Source organism: Dipteris shenzhenensis, chromosome 23 (genome assembly GCF_047967505.1).
Source record: "Dipteris shenzhenensis isolate YYH24624 ecotype China chromosome 23, Dip_SZ_1.0, whole genome shotgun sequence".
Taxonomy (NCBI): domain Eukaryota; kingdom Viridiplantae; phylum Streptophyta; class Polypodiopsida; order Gleicheniales; family Dipteridaceae; genus Dipteris; species Dipteris shenzhenensis.
In genome coordinates, this window is record NC_141618.1 from 29,765,534 (window position 1) to 29,779,102 (window position 13,569).

Here is a 13,569-nt window from a genome sequence, read left to right on the forward strand (position 1 = left end):
GCGCACGACAAACCTCTCAAGAAGGATTACAAGTTCAACATAAAATAAATCCTCCATCAAATGATTTTGCAATTCATTGGCCCTTTGATGCCAACTTTGAAGTTGAAATATTGGCCACTTCCGAAAATGTAGACAAAGCACACATTAGAACAATACTACATATAAAGAGCATATAAAAGAATAACAGAATAGGACCATTAGGATATAATAATCTTGAGGGGCATCCAACATGGTCATTATTTGAAAAGGAGGAGGCTACTATGATTAAACAGATGTACCTTTTTTGGCTCTAGCATAAAATTTTGAAAACACTTTCCTATTCTATATCGTACTATATTAACACCATCTTTTTTATTTTATGTTTGCTAAAGACCACTCACAAGTAGTTTCATGTTTTATTAAAATACAATTTACAAGGCAAAGCACGCGTGTTCTATTAAACTCTAAGCATGGGTTTTAACACTCATCTTTCTTCATGTTGGCCAATTTTTGGAATGGCTTTTTTGGGCTTGTGCACCCACCATTAAAACAAGTCTTTTATTTAACAAAAGAAAGTTGAAGGTATTTCAAGAGGCCTGCCTTTAAAGGAAGAGGTATTGGATAAGTGTTTAGGTTTTTAATTATAGCACAGGTAGTGTAGTGTATAGTAGTGAACGGTCAAACCAATATATGAAGTTTGTGGTGTGTTTTTGTTTTGGTTGGTTGTTGTTGGTTCATATGTGATCAATGGTCAATCCATGCACCGTTGTTGTTGTTGTCAGTAGTTGTTTCATATTGTAATTTGACATTAGTTGTTGAATGTCTGTCATTGCACCTGTCGTGGATCCATAGTTGATGTTAAAATCACCCACAATGTACATAGTTGTTATTGGTGGTACCATGCATAGCATTGTTTGTATAAGGTTTGTTAATGTCTCTAGTTTTTCCTTTGGTGACTTGTATATGTTAAAAATTTCAATTGGTTTATCTGTTACTCTGCGCAACAATGCAAGAAAATATTCATAACCTTGTATATTTAGTTTCTCTTATTGCAGCAAGACAAGGTTTTTTTGTAGTACGTAATGAGTCCCATCCCTTGTGTTGTTGCGACATTGTCAAAATCTTAGTAAGGGCAGAGGCAATAATGTTTTTGAATGTGCCTCTTGCAAACATAAGATGGTTGTGACAAGGATGATTTTTGAGTTTAATAAGTCTTCTTTGTGGGAATTTAATGATCTTGTGTTTAGGATTTGTAATGTGCCTTCTGTTATGTTGTTGGTGGAAAAATCATTTTGGTCGAATGTCCAACCGCAATTTGTGCGTAGTCTTGAAATCTCTTGTAAGACTATTGGGTCTACCTTTATTTGTTTTCATTCTAGTGTGGATAGGAAGTAAAGATTGTTTGGTGCACGTACTCTTGATAGCGCGGTGTAGACTAGGCCATGCGTTTTGATCCCTGTGGGGTCAAACGCAAGGGCTTCCATGGTAAGTCCTTGCAAACGGTGAACTGTTCTAGTAGCTGCAGGTTGGATGGGAATTGTGTTCTAGTGACTGTGTTCAACTTGTTGTTACCAACTTGAAATTCTTGAATGACTTGTGTTATTGGTGTTCATGATGTGGGTATGTTGTGATCATATAATGTTTTGTTTTCGTATCGAGTATGTGCTCTTACTTTCTTATCATTAAATTTTACCCCTACAAAGAATGGCTTTTCTTGGTGTTTAAACCTTTGAATATGCCGTCAACACCATTCATGATGTCATTGTTGATGTATAGGATTCTTGAACATATTTCAACGATCATACCTGCTTTGAGGTGCAGCTAATTGTGGAGACCGCAAGTTTTCCTATGGTCATTTGGAACTGTTATTATTTTGTCACAAGTTTGCTTTAAGCACATTTGGTTCTCCCCCAAGCGTGTCAAAGACGTACTTGTTATGCTTGTCTTTTGCATGGGTCGTGAAGCCATGCACAAATCCTGGAGTGGGCCAATGGAAGCTAGTCCTCCAACAGAAAAGGGCGACAGAACAGGTAGAAGCATGCACCAATGAAAAGGCAGACGACAAGTAGGAGCCTCGACCAATGAGAAAATAACGAAAATCGAAAACAATAAAATACAGCCCATGGGGCAGGCCAAAAAAAAGCACTTTGGGTATCAATTGTACGATTTGGATATGCTTTTCGAAAAGCGAGAGCTTGTTTTGAAAGTTCGAAAAGCACTCGTGTTTTGGAAGATTATTATAAAGCCAAACCTCAACCTCCATCGCTTGGCAATTCTGAGAAGAATCACAAACGTCATGGCTGCCCACCTGCCACCTTCCTTCCTTGACGACCTGCAGGATTTGTCCCACAATTCCCTTCACCAATACAAGCCCACCAATTACGCAGCAGCTATTCACAATCAGATGGCTATTGAAGCCCTTCATTATAAAGCGCTCGATGGACTTGCGACACTGCAGCAATCCCAGCGGTATCATCACATCGTAACTAACGTTGAAGAAGCCTTTGCAAAGCGCGTTGAGGTCAGGACAGTTCTTGAGGACGACCCTGTATACCAGCTGATTGTGGATTGTATGAGTCTTTCTGCGGATATTGACGATGAAATAGTTATCATTCATAATTTCATTCGCGATAAGTATCGACTTAAGTTTCCTGAGTTAGAGTCTATTGTGCTCCATCCTATTGACTATTCCAGAGTAGTGAAAAAAATAGGGAATGAGATGGATCTCACCCTCGTTGACCTCGAAGGGATTCTCCCATCAGCGATTATCATGGTGGTTTCTGTCGCAGCCTCTACATGCGCTGGGAAGCCACTTTCTGAGGAGAACTTGGAGAAAACTGTCGAGGCTTGTGATAGGGCACTGGCACTGGAGGAAGCGAAAGAGAAAGTTTTGGCCTTTGTGGAGTGTAGGATGGATTACATCGCACCAAATTTGTCTGCCATTGTTGGAAGTACTATTGCTGCAAAGCTGATATGTGCTGCCGGTGGTCTTTCTGCTTTATCTAGAATGCCAGCTTGTAATGTACACATTCTGGGGGCAAATAAGAGAACATTGGCTGGATTTTCAACTGCAACTGTTTCACCTCACACTGGCTTTATCTTACAAACAGCGGTGGTACAAAGCACCCCTCCACCTCTCACAAGACGTGCGTGCCGAGTGGTAGCTGTGAAGTCCACACTAGCCGCACGGGTTGATGCTATAGGGGGAGATCCCTCTGGCAAAACTGGGCGAGATCTAAGGGATGAGATACAAAAGAAAATAGAAAGGTGGCAGAAGCCACCTCCAGCAAAGCATCCCAAACCTCTTCCTATTCCAAATTCTTATTCAAATAAGAAGCGTGGTGGTCGCAGGCTTAGGAAAATGAAAGAGAGATATGCATTGACAGACATGCGAAAATTAGCAAATAGAATTTGGTTTGGAGTCACAGAGAGAAGCTCAGTAGGGGATGGGCTTGGTGAAGGCTATGGAATGCTTGGGCAAGCTGGAAGCGGGAAACTGCGAGTCTGTATGGGACACAGCAGGTTTGCTGTGAAAGCAACCCAAAAGCTAAAAGCAAAGCATTATGAAAGCATGGGTGCAGCATCTGGTTTGACACCTAGCTTGGCATTCACACATATTCAGGGAATTGAACTTGCAGATCCTCAGGCCAATGCAGCTTTGTTGGATAGTGGCAATCAAAGCACTTACTTCTTGGAGACTCGGACATTCTCCAAAGTCAAATGTACTTAAATGTAGAAGAGCCAGCTATGCATCAGATATTTGACTGTACGATGACGCAGACTGTCATGTGACGATTTATGGTGGGGTTCTTCAGCCTGGTAATGTTTCTTTTTGTAATACATAACTTACGTTCTCTCTCTCTCTCTCTCTCTCACACACACACACACACACACACACATTTCTTCTTCTTTTCTTCTTTGTTCTAGCTGTATGAAGGTATGTAGCTTTTATTCAATTGAAGGTTTATACGTCAGCCATGTGTCAGTATATTACGGATGGACTGATTCTTTCAATCAGATTTCAAGAGAGCCCTATGGCCATTGAAAAGCTTAACGTATGGCACTTTTACACCCAACATGTCAGGTCACTTATACAGATGATGGAAAAAAGAATGGGTGAGGTGTAGTATTTTAGAGAGACGCCTATTGATAGAGAGCAGGAAAAGAGGAAGCGGAACACAGAAAATGAATGGCTATGGTAGTAATTGGAAAGGGACTCGAAGATTAATAGACATATACCATGTTGAGCTGTAAGAGATGCTTGGCACAACTTGCTAGAGATCAATGTTTATGACATGCACACACTTTTTTATAGTGCAACCACTGTGTCATAAGCAGATGTGTGTGTCATCTGCTTATCCCACACACACGTCCTATTCTAATGTGTGCAATGATTGATGCTTAGTGGCCTTAAACGTGTTTTATATATTAGTGCACCATATATATTAGGAATGTCTTAAACGTGTTTTATATAAATTCAGATGGACAAGCTAATCGTAGATTCATTCTACATGAACTCTTGCTCGCCATCTCAAACGTGTTTTATATAAATTCAGATGGATAAGTAAATCATAGATTCATTCTACATTAACTCTTGCTCGACATCTCTCATGCTTTCTTTGGATTTTCTTATTATGAGTATTGTAGTTAATGTGCGTATGCATTTGCTCAACATAGTACTCAAAGTGTGGTTGCTATGCATAGGTCTCAGAGCATGGAGTCTTCTTGAGTATTTTGCGATTTGAGGACCTGTGACATTTTGAGGTTTGGAGATGCCTTGCCAAGAAGGTGAGTCCATTTAAGTAAAGCTCTTTTCAATGCTTTTTGAAGGTGACTTTATTACAAAGATATTTTTTTTCTACATGCTCATAAAGTGTACCATGCGCTGCATTTTGAGGAGTCACGGGTGTTAGATGTCACCTAGGGCGAGCTTATTGAGAGCAAGGCATGGATTGAGGCTATTGAAGAGTTAGTGAACACTTGTGTGGGCACATTGGGGCGTCACATGTGCATGTGAAAGTTGCTATTCGTGGCCTTTAGAGCTTCTAGGTTCTTGAGAGTATTCTAGTCTTTTGCAAAGAAAGGAACCTTCTATTAATGCTTAAACGACTTCATACAAAATAGTAGCTTTGAGGGTGTTGAGTATGGAAAAACTGGAAAAAGGTTGAAAGAAGAAAAAACCAGCTTGTTCCAAAGAAACCCAGTTCACTATCTGGGGATCTCTAGTATAGGGGCCAATAGCCAGGTGGGGGACTATACAACCAGTGAATCCCTCGCAGAGTGAATATGTAAAAAACGCATGTAGGCAAAGCTTTACAAAAACGAGCGTGCCTTGTGACAGTCACCCTAGAGCCCGGGGTCCCACGCTCCCTTTGCTTTAAAAAAACGAGCGTGCCTCGTGACAGTCACCCTAGAGCCCGGGGTCCCATGCTCCAAGGTGGAGCACAAGGTGTAGATGATATAATGCCAGATGGTGACTAAGGTAGCCGAGGGTGGAATTGGATGCTCGCCCATCACCAGACTATAGCGGGCAACCCAAATGTTCCACGCCGTGATATTGGCTACTACCTCCTATCCTTTGGAGGGGAATGGGGATTCGGGATATCAGGAGGGATCGCGTCATGGAGCTCTATCCTCTGAATGCTCTGACCTTGTATTCGGTAAGTTAGAGAGACCTCATCAATTTGGCCCAACCATATGATGTCCATCCATTTGCAGAGTCCCCGTCCCACCAAGACTTAGGGATGGCTAGGTCAATCTTCCTCATCCGCCCCTCGCATGTACGTTAGAGCTCCAAGCCTTGCCTGTGCTTCCATGGGTAATCTGCTCCATCTACCAAAGGAGCAGGCCAGTGGGCCATTGTCCCACTGTGCCTAGCCAATGTGGGTCCGTTGCCCAAGCATACATCCATCTTAATCCCTAATCTCCGGGTGCCAAATGAGGGGTTGATGCTTGAACTCCTCTTTGCAATGGGGCTGAGCACAGATAAGGCCCCTTGCTAATCTCTACCAGACCCTATGGAGGCTCCTCATCATGGGGGAACCCTTCCCTATAAGGGGGGCCTCTGAAAAGATCCATCTATGTAAATGATCCCACTCCCCCCAGTGCATAGGGTGTTCTTGAGAAGCCCTCGCTATAAGAGGAGCTTCTAGGGCTCTACGCTAGGAGTGAGGCTGTGCACAACCAACTTTCCCAAGAGGGCTTTGCTCTGCATCTCCGGATCAATGATACCCAAGCCTCCCAATGGTTGTGGCATGATCACCATCTGCCAAGCAACTCGGGCTCTGGTATTCCTCATGCCGTCCGATCTTGCCCAAAGGAAATTTCGAACCAAACATCAAAGCTATCCAATGCACCCTCTATGAAATCACTAGCAGGAGGCAATGTACTAGGCTGTGGCAAGGACCTGGTTTGCCACTAAGGCATGGCCCGTTAGGGAGAGTTTGGCCAAGCTCCAGTAGAGAAGCTTGTGCCAAACACTCTCGATGACCGAGGCAATCTATTGCTCTGCTATAATATCAATCCCAACCTAGCATCCGAGGTATCTCACTATCTGACCGCGAGGTATCTAGTGAAAGCCAAAGGCACTCCCCCACTCTCGAATCTCCTCACTTGGACTCTAAATCAGTTTTTTGGGGAATAGAAAGATTGAAAGCGGCATTCAGTTTCCTAAAGGGCAATAAACCATGACTAACTTGCATATAATTCAATTACAGCCACTTTAATACTTATTACAGCCACTTAGAAATAGATACAGCAAAGCCAAGCACATACTGAACTATATTTAGGAGCTAGATTGCCCTTGAGGGCAACACTATAGATTGGCCCCAAAATCATTGGTGCCTCTTTTGGTATTTCTTTAAGTTATTCAGAAGGCAAACAATACAACAAGGTCACTACCTTGCACTTATCTAGAACCAGCCAATTGAATCTTATCCTAGCAGGAATTCAACAACCTGCAACACAAGCCAATCCTTAGCTTACAAAGGGATCTAGCCTCAATGCATAATTCCATAGCACAAGGCATCCAAAATCTAGCACATATCCAAGTGCATAGTCCATGGCCAAACTGGCAACCATAAGCAAAACAAATTCTCTGGCAAGTTGACATCCAAATCAGCAAATATTCTATGACAAGCTGCTCCAGGAATCCACATAAACAAATTGTCCAGCATTAATCCCTTTGGCACAGAGAGTTTGCACATAACCTAGAGTTGTTTCCAAGAACTATCCTCAACCACACATTGGATCTTAGGGTTTGGGAGGTCAAGCTTTGATATGTCACAACATATGTATTTTTCCACAAATTCTTCTATCTCCTTATTTGTTGAGGCACCATATATGTAGGCGACCCTTGGATCCAAAGTAGTCTGTGGTCATGTTGGCTACCACGATTATGAAATTCGACCGCGTTGCTTGCCCAGTGCATATGCAAAAAGGCTTAACCTGTGCGTCGATATGGAGATTAATCACTGCATCTAGGCAGCAAGGAGAATGTTATCGTAAGGGCTAATTGTCATATGTTCCCTATGATGGAGGGATCTTGCTTCAGCAGCATGTGTTTAATCACTTGGAATTTGTGCACTAGTATTGAGCTGCGATGTTAGCAAGTCTTTGTGAATCAAGTTGTGTATTTTCATGGAAGCACTAGTTTGGCTGTCTTCTTTTGATTCACCTCCAATAGTTTCCAAGCATTCCTAATAAAAGTTTCCATAATCTTTGTATTGCTGAAAAAGTAATGAAGAAAGTTGGGGGTCTTAGCTAGCACACCATGGCAAATACCTTGTAGTTTGATGATGTTCCCAAGGAAGTGAAGTCCCGATAACCAATGTTTAAATGAAGAAGATGTTCTACATCTGTGTTCTCTAGTGCATCTTTTTCTTTCAATGTTTGCCGTGCTTTACGCATGCATACCTCGGTTGATGATAGAAATTGGCACATCAATACTTTCATTGTTTTGAAGAAAAGGTTTTCTATGGACATTGCAAAGCGGCAATCATTGTTAGTGAGTTACCAATGTGTGATCTCTTGGTACGAAGAACGATATGGTATATTATACATGCGTGGGTAGCCATAAAAGAGGTTAGGAGATGCAAGCTCTTCATAGTGTTTATCCTTGAAGATGCTTAGAGGTGAGCAGCTCTCTGAAGGAGAAACAACTATTGTTTTGTCTTCTAAGTCGATTACATGTTGAGCATTGTAAATTCAATAGACTAGTGTGTCAATTTCAAGGTTCTCATTCTCGTCGTTCTTAAAAGCTTTTGTTCATGAGTCTTGTTGTGATTGCTTATTTTGCAAGCTTTCAATGTGCTGAGCCCAAGTGGAGTTCAATTTGATGTTGTTCTCCTTGTACAGTGGGGTAAGTAGGCCTTACCAAGCCACTCATATAATTATGTGTGTCCTTTTGATAGCTACCATGGCAGTTGTGCCATCAATGAGGAATCATGGAAGGACACGTTGAGCTCTGTTGACATCAACGAATACAGTGACAATGCTTCCTATACAAGCTTGTAACATATACAAGCATGATGTGGAAAGTCTTGTGTCATTATTAGATACTTAGTGCAAGCAGTATTATTATTTCTTTTTCTCTTTATTGATTGTTTTCCCCTCTGTTTGTCCTATTGTAGGTTGCTTAGGAAGGCAAGTATCTATTCCTACAGTATGCTCTGTGTTATCAATTATAGGAAACATACTTAATGTATTGACCCTTCATACATTTGCATCTTTCATTCTTATATCTTACACACAATTGATTGGATAGGATAACGTGCATTTTCATGTGTTTGATTGAATATGGTAGAAATGTCTTTAGCACTTAAATTGGGGGTGCTTTAAGGACTGGTGCGAGCTTTTTTTCATGTTGTTTTTCCTAAGTCACATATGCACGTTTATGTTGAGTTTCACACAAAGGATAAATTTGAAATGGAATAGTTGTTTCATCAAGAAGAATTGTGTAAAAGCCAAAATTGCCAAGCCAGCAAACATGGAAAGCTTTGTACACATGTGTAGCAGTTTGGCAAAGTAGTCTAAAGGAGCAACCTAAACGATTTGAAAGTTTAGTCAAACAACTATATAACAATAACGTTGAGGTTGAGATCTTAGTTGCCATTATCCCAACTTCCTTTGCGCAAGCTATTTCATTATTCTAGTCGATGTCAATATTGTGAAGGGCACTCCACTTAGTTTGCATTTGCTTCAATGCATTGAGTAATGATTTCTAGCAATGATGAGTATGAGTGAGAATAATAAGTTCGATCAAGCACTTTATAATGTCTATATTATGGGGGTTCCTTTGTAGAAAACTCAAGGTAGTAGCAAGATCAAATGCACTAGGATCATCAAGAGTTTCTTTTTAGAAAGAGATGTTCATGTGTTTGCAAGTTATGAAATTGAACAAAATGGACTTTAAAATTGTTGGAAGAAGCTTATGAAATCATGTGGAACAAACATTTTTTATATGCTTACAAACCCATCAAAAAAATTGCATCATGTATCAAGCATTTACCTCAAAAGCTATAACGTGGCCAGAGTTGTTCACAGTGAAAGTGCCACAATGCTTAATGCAATGAAGCATTGAGCATACACGGAGAACACTTTCACTATGAAGCTCCAAGAAAGGGGCCTCCAATGATAGAATATTGCCCACCTGGGTGCCTCACAATGGAACAACGACCTCATCACCTCCACGGAGCACTATCTTCCTTGTCAAGCTAGGAGTTTGGGAAATGGGTTGCACGTGGTTGCAATTGTAGGTAGCAGAAAGGATGTCGGTGGTCTTGACACACGCACATCAATGCAAACTTTGCACTAGTACTTCATGAGCTACGAATAAAGGTTTGTGAACTCAAGCAATCCACTCACTTGCAAAATAATACATACAACAACATTGGCAACAACAATTTCATATTGAACTTGGGAGGCATAGGAATAGGAATTACCACATCTAAGACTCCCCACTTGGGTGTCTAACACTTGTGTGAGCTCTTCCTTCTTCTTCTTTTTTTTTTTCAGAGAACTGAGCTCATCCTTCTTTGGTCCCTTTGCAATGTTCACCAAGATTGTGAAGTTGAAAACACACAAGGTGTTTCTTATGAACATGTAGGACACATTCTTCACTGTATACATCACGATGCTCTCCTCATTGTACTCTTGCGTTAGGCGCACAAAGAGTCCCTTGCGCTCGTTCATGAAAGTGAGCTACAAATTTGAAAGGCTTAATATACACTATCACAGCAAAGAAGCTACATCACATTGCAAGGAATTCTTCTATTGAAACCACTCAATCTGGCATTATCTTCATTTCTATTTGCAATAATCAGTTGACCTATCGCTCCCCCATCCATGTCAACTTTAATCACAACAAATGATATAGTGCCCATTGCCATAGCTATGTTCTTTAGTGACCTATAATTTTTTGTGACATAAGACATGTATGTTGTGAGTTTGTGGTCGTTCCATAGTGTAATAGTGCCCTCAAATGATTCACCTTTGGGTACATTGGTGGTGGCATTAAGGTGGATAGAATATCAACAAGTACCCCCTTCACCTGTGTTTCTTTTAAGCACCGTAGTATCTTCTATCCTATAGAAGAAATCCACTTGAAGCTTATCTTTTTGAATTGATCCACATAGGCATGAGGCATAACAAATGTGATACTGTCGCAATTGTAAAGTCAACCCTCAACACAACTGGATAGCCAACATGTTTCGCCTTGTATGTCTCATATTTAACTAAGAGTTTCCCCTCAAAGGCAAATCTATGCAATATGTGAGCTGCCATATGTATAAAATGGAAGCGAGTTCGTGTCTTCTAGAACATGGCTATCTGTAAGGACTATGGCTTGCAATTTGTCATGACCATATGCCAAGGGTAGACCTTTCCCGTCATTCTAACTTTGTTCGAATGAGGAGTGCACCTCATCTTTGGCATTCTTTCTTGATGTAGAAGAGACTTTACTTGCTGCAACGTGATTGTAAACCTTGCATAAGAACTCCTTTAATCTTGAATGGAATTATGTTGCACTTACCATTTGCTAAAATTATAAAGTAGTATCATGCCATTGCCTTCTCAATAATTCAACAGTTTTGGAAAATTGTTTACCATATTGTGAAGGAAACGCCAATATAATTGGATGAATGAAACATTAAATCTAAGACAGTGCAAATGCATCAATCACTTAATTAAATATAATAAGTTAATGAATGAAATTTTGAATCAAATAGAATGTAAATAGCTTCACTAATTCCAACAAACCAAACATCGAACAATAATCATTCACTATAACTTGAATGGAAAATGCATGCCAAAATACAAAGCACAATCCAAAAGCACTTCCAACACTATATTGGAGAATTTGGGAATCTCCCAAGTCCCACTTTCAAGTAAAGGGTGAAGATTTAGCCATGTGGCCAAAACATGTACCCTTGTTTGAAAGTGGGACGTAGGAGGATTCCCTAATATGGTGTTTGGGATGGATTCCAATTTCAAGTAATGGGTTTAGATTTGACCATGTGGCCAAATCTTAACCATGTTGGGAAGTCCCAAACTATTCAAAAATTCCCAAATTCCCTAATATAGTGTTTTCCCCTCAATCAACAAATACCTTGATGCCAATATTTCACACCGTGAATGAAATTGCATGCAAATAGACAACTCATTTCACGGAAAAACCTCCCTCAATCCCGAAATCTTGTGACAAAACATTATCACAAGCTGAATCAGAAAACCTTCAATGCATTTCACAAGCGACTTTTGGAACCATTCGTGGAATTTCTAAACATAGTTCCCTCCTCAATCCTTAGCAACAATTGCCCATCCTTTGGGGGTTTTCCCAAACCCATAACCAAGAGAGGACCACCATGAGAAAAAGCGTGCCCAACATCTTCAATGTTTCCTTTCCCTGATGTAGCCAAGTCGGCAACACACAATAACCACGAAGAACAAACAACAACATAGTAAAAACCCCTCTTTTGCATGTGCTTGCCACATCATGCCCAATGACACACTAACTACAAGCCTCTTGTATGCGCCTACGAGAACCATTACCACTTTCATCTTGAACTTCTACCTTAGTACCTTTCCCATATCGTTTCACCAGTTCTGCATAAGAAGATTATCTCAAAGTAGAATCAAAGCAGAAAAGAAGTTTGAAGCAATTATATCCAAAATGCAGCATATCATTGCCAAACGTGTTGCTTTTAGTGTCCATTTTGGGAGAATGTTCATGGTCAGCCAATCGTTAGAGAACACGCAACAAAAGAGGTACTACAAACAATGAAATTGCACCCCTTCATATGTCACCACATGCATGTGTTCCAGCTATGGGTGATTTCATAGAGGATCTCCTCAATGAATGCAAAAATCCTCCGCTAGTCCACAAAACAACAACATGCAATCAATCAAGAAGATGAAATTCCCAAAGGCATATCGTGGGGAACTTGCCAAGGTAGAATGGTGCGAATTCTCCACCAGAAGATTTGTTTCAGAGACCTTAATAATTCCTATAAAGCACCTCTTAAACCATGCTTGCACTTAAAGAATCTATCTCATAACGGAATGAGAACTCTCAAAGAACAGAGATGGATGAAAATCTCTTCAATGAATGGAAATCTTTCATCAATGGAATGAAAGATAGAAACCTCTCAATATCTCAATCTCTCTTGCACTTGCTACATCCTATGCCAATGGATGTTTAGCCATATACACATCAAATCACCTTCAGCTCATGACAGTTGAGCATACAGGTACCATACCTTATTAGTTTTATTGACCTCTTCTTCAGCTAAGCAGTGTATCACACTTGCTCCTTTGGCCCCAGATTTTCAGCCCTTGGATCACTCTGTCCACACCAACTATACAATCTTCTTTGACACCACATCATACTTTTTTCATCCACTTCAAATTCAAGCAACCCATACACGGCAAGCCTAATGAATGAATTCACTTGTTCATTTGTATTTTCTCAAGGTGACTTTGTTAAGGAGGTCATGAGTGTTTTATAAGACTTTAAAATGTTAAGCTAGCTTAGTCTTCTTCTTGCTATTCAACTACTCTTCCTTTCTTTAAAATATTAAATAAAAGTAGGGCCTTGGTGGCTCCATCACCTTGTTATATAAAAGAGCAATTAATTCTCTTGAAAAAAGAAAGAACGGATTCATGACAAGTGGCACAACCTCATAATATTTGCACTAGGAGAGATATAAGACAGGATTAGGATCTAAGATATTTAATAGTGGGATGATTGAAATACAAGGATGAAAGATTGAAAGAATATAGAAATCAAGCCAATTTTAAATTATGTCCAAATGGGATTTTGAAAAAGCAATGATTGTGATGTTTCCCATTGAGTTAAAAATCATCATACATTCTATAGAGGCATGATTGTAGCTAAAATGTGAGTCTCTTCAAGTAATTTTTCAAATTTTGTTATGATAGCTTGACGTATATTTTGTTGAACATCTCTATTACATGCAAGGTATTAGAGGCATAGAGACAAAAAACTGATGATTCAAGTTATTAGAGGCACATCTACTATTACATGCAAGTTATTAGAGGCATGGAGACAAAAAACTAACAATCCAAATGTTG

The 13,569-nt window shown here is 40.2% G+C and overlaps 1 pseudogene; it reads left to right on the forward strand.

The window, feature by feature from the left end:
* The first annotated feature begins 2,383 nt into the window (after positions 1-2,383).
* LOC147887235 (U4/U6 small nuclear ribonucleoprotein Prp31 homolog pseudogene) lies at positions 2,384-3,709 on the forward strand (annotated as a pseudogene).
* Positions 3,710-13,569: the final 9,860 nt, after the last annotated feature.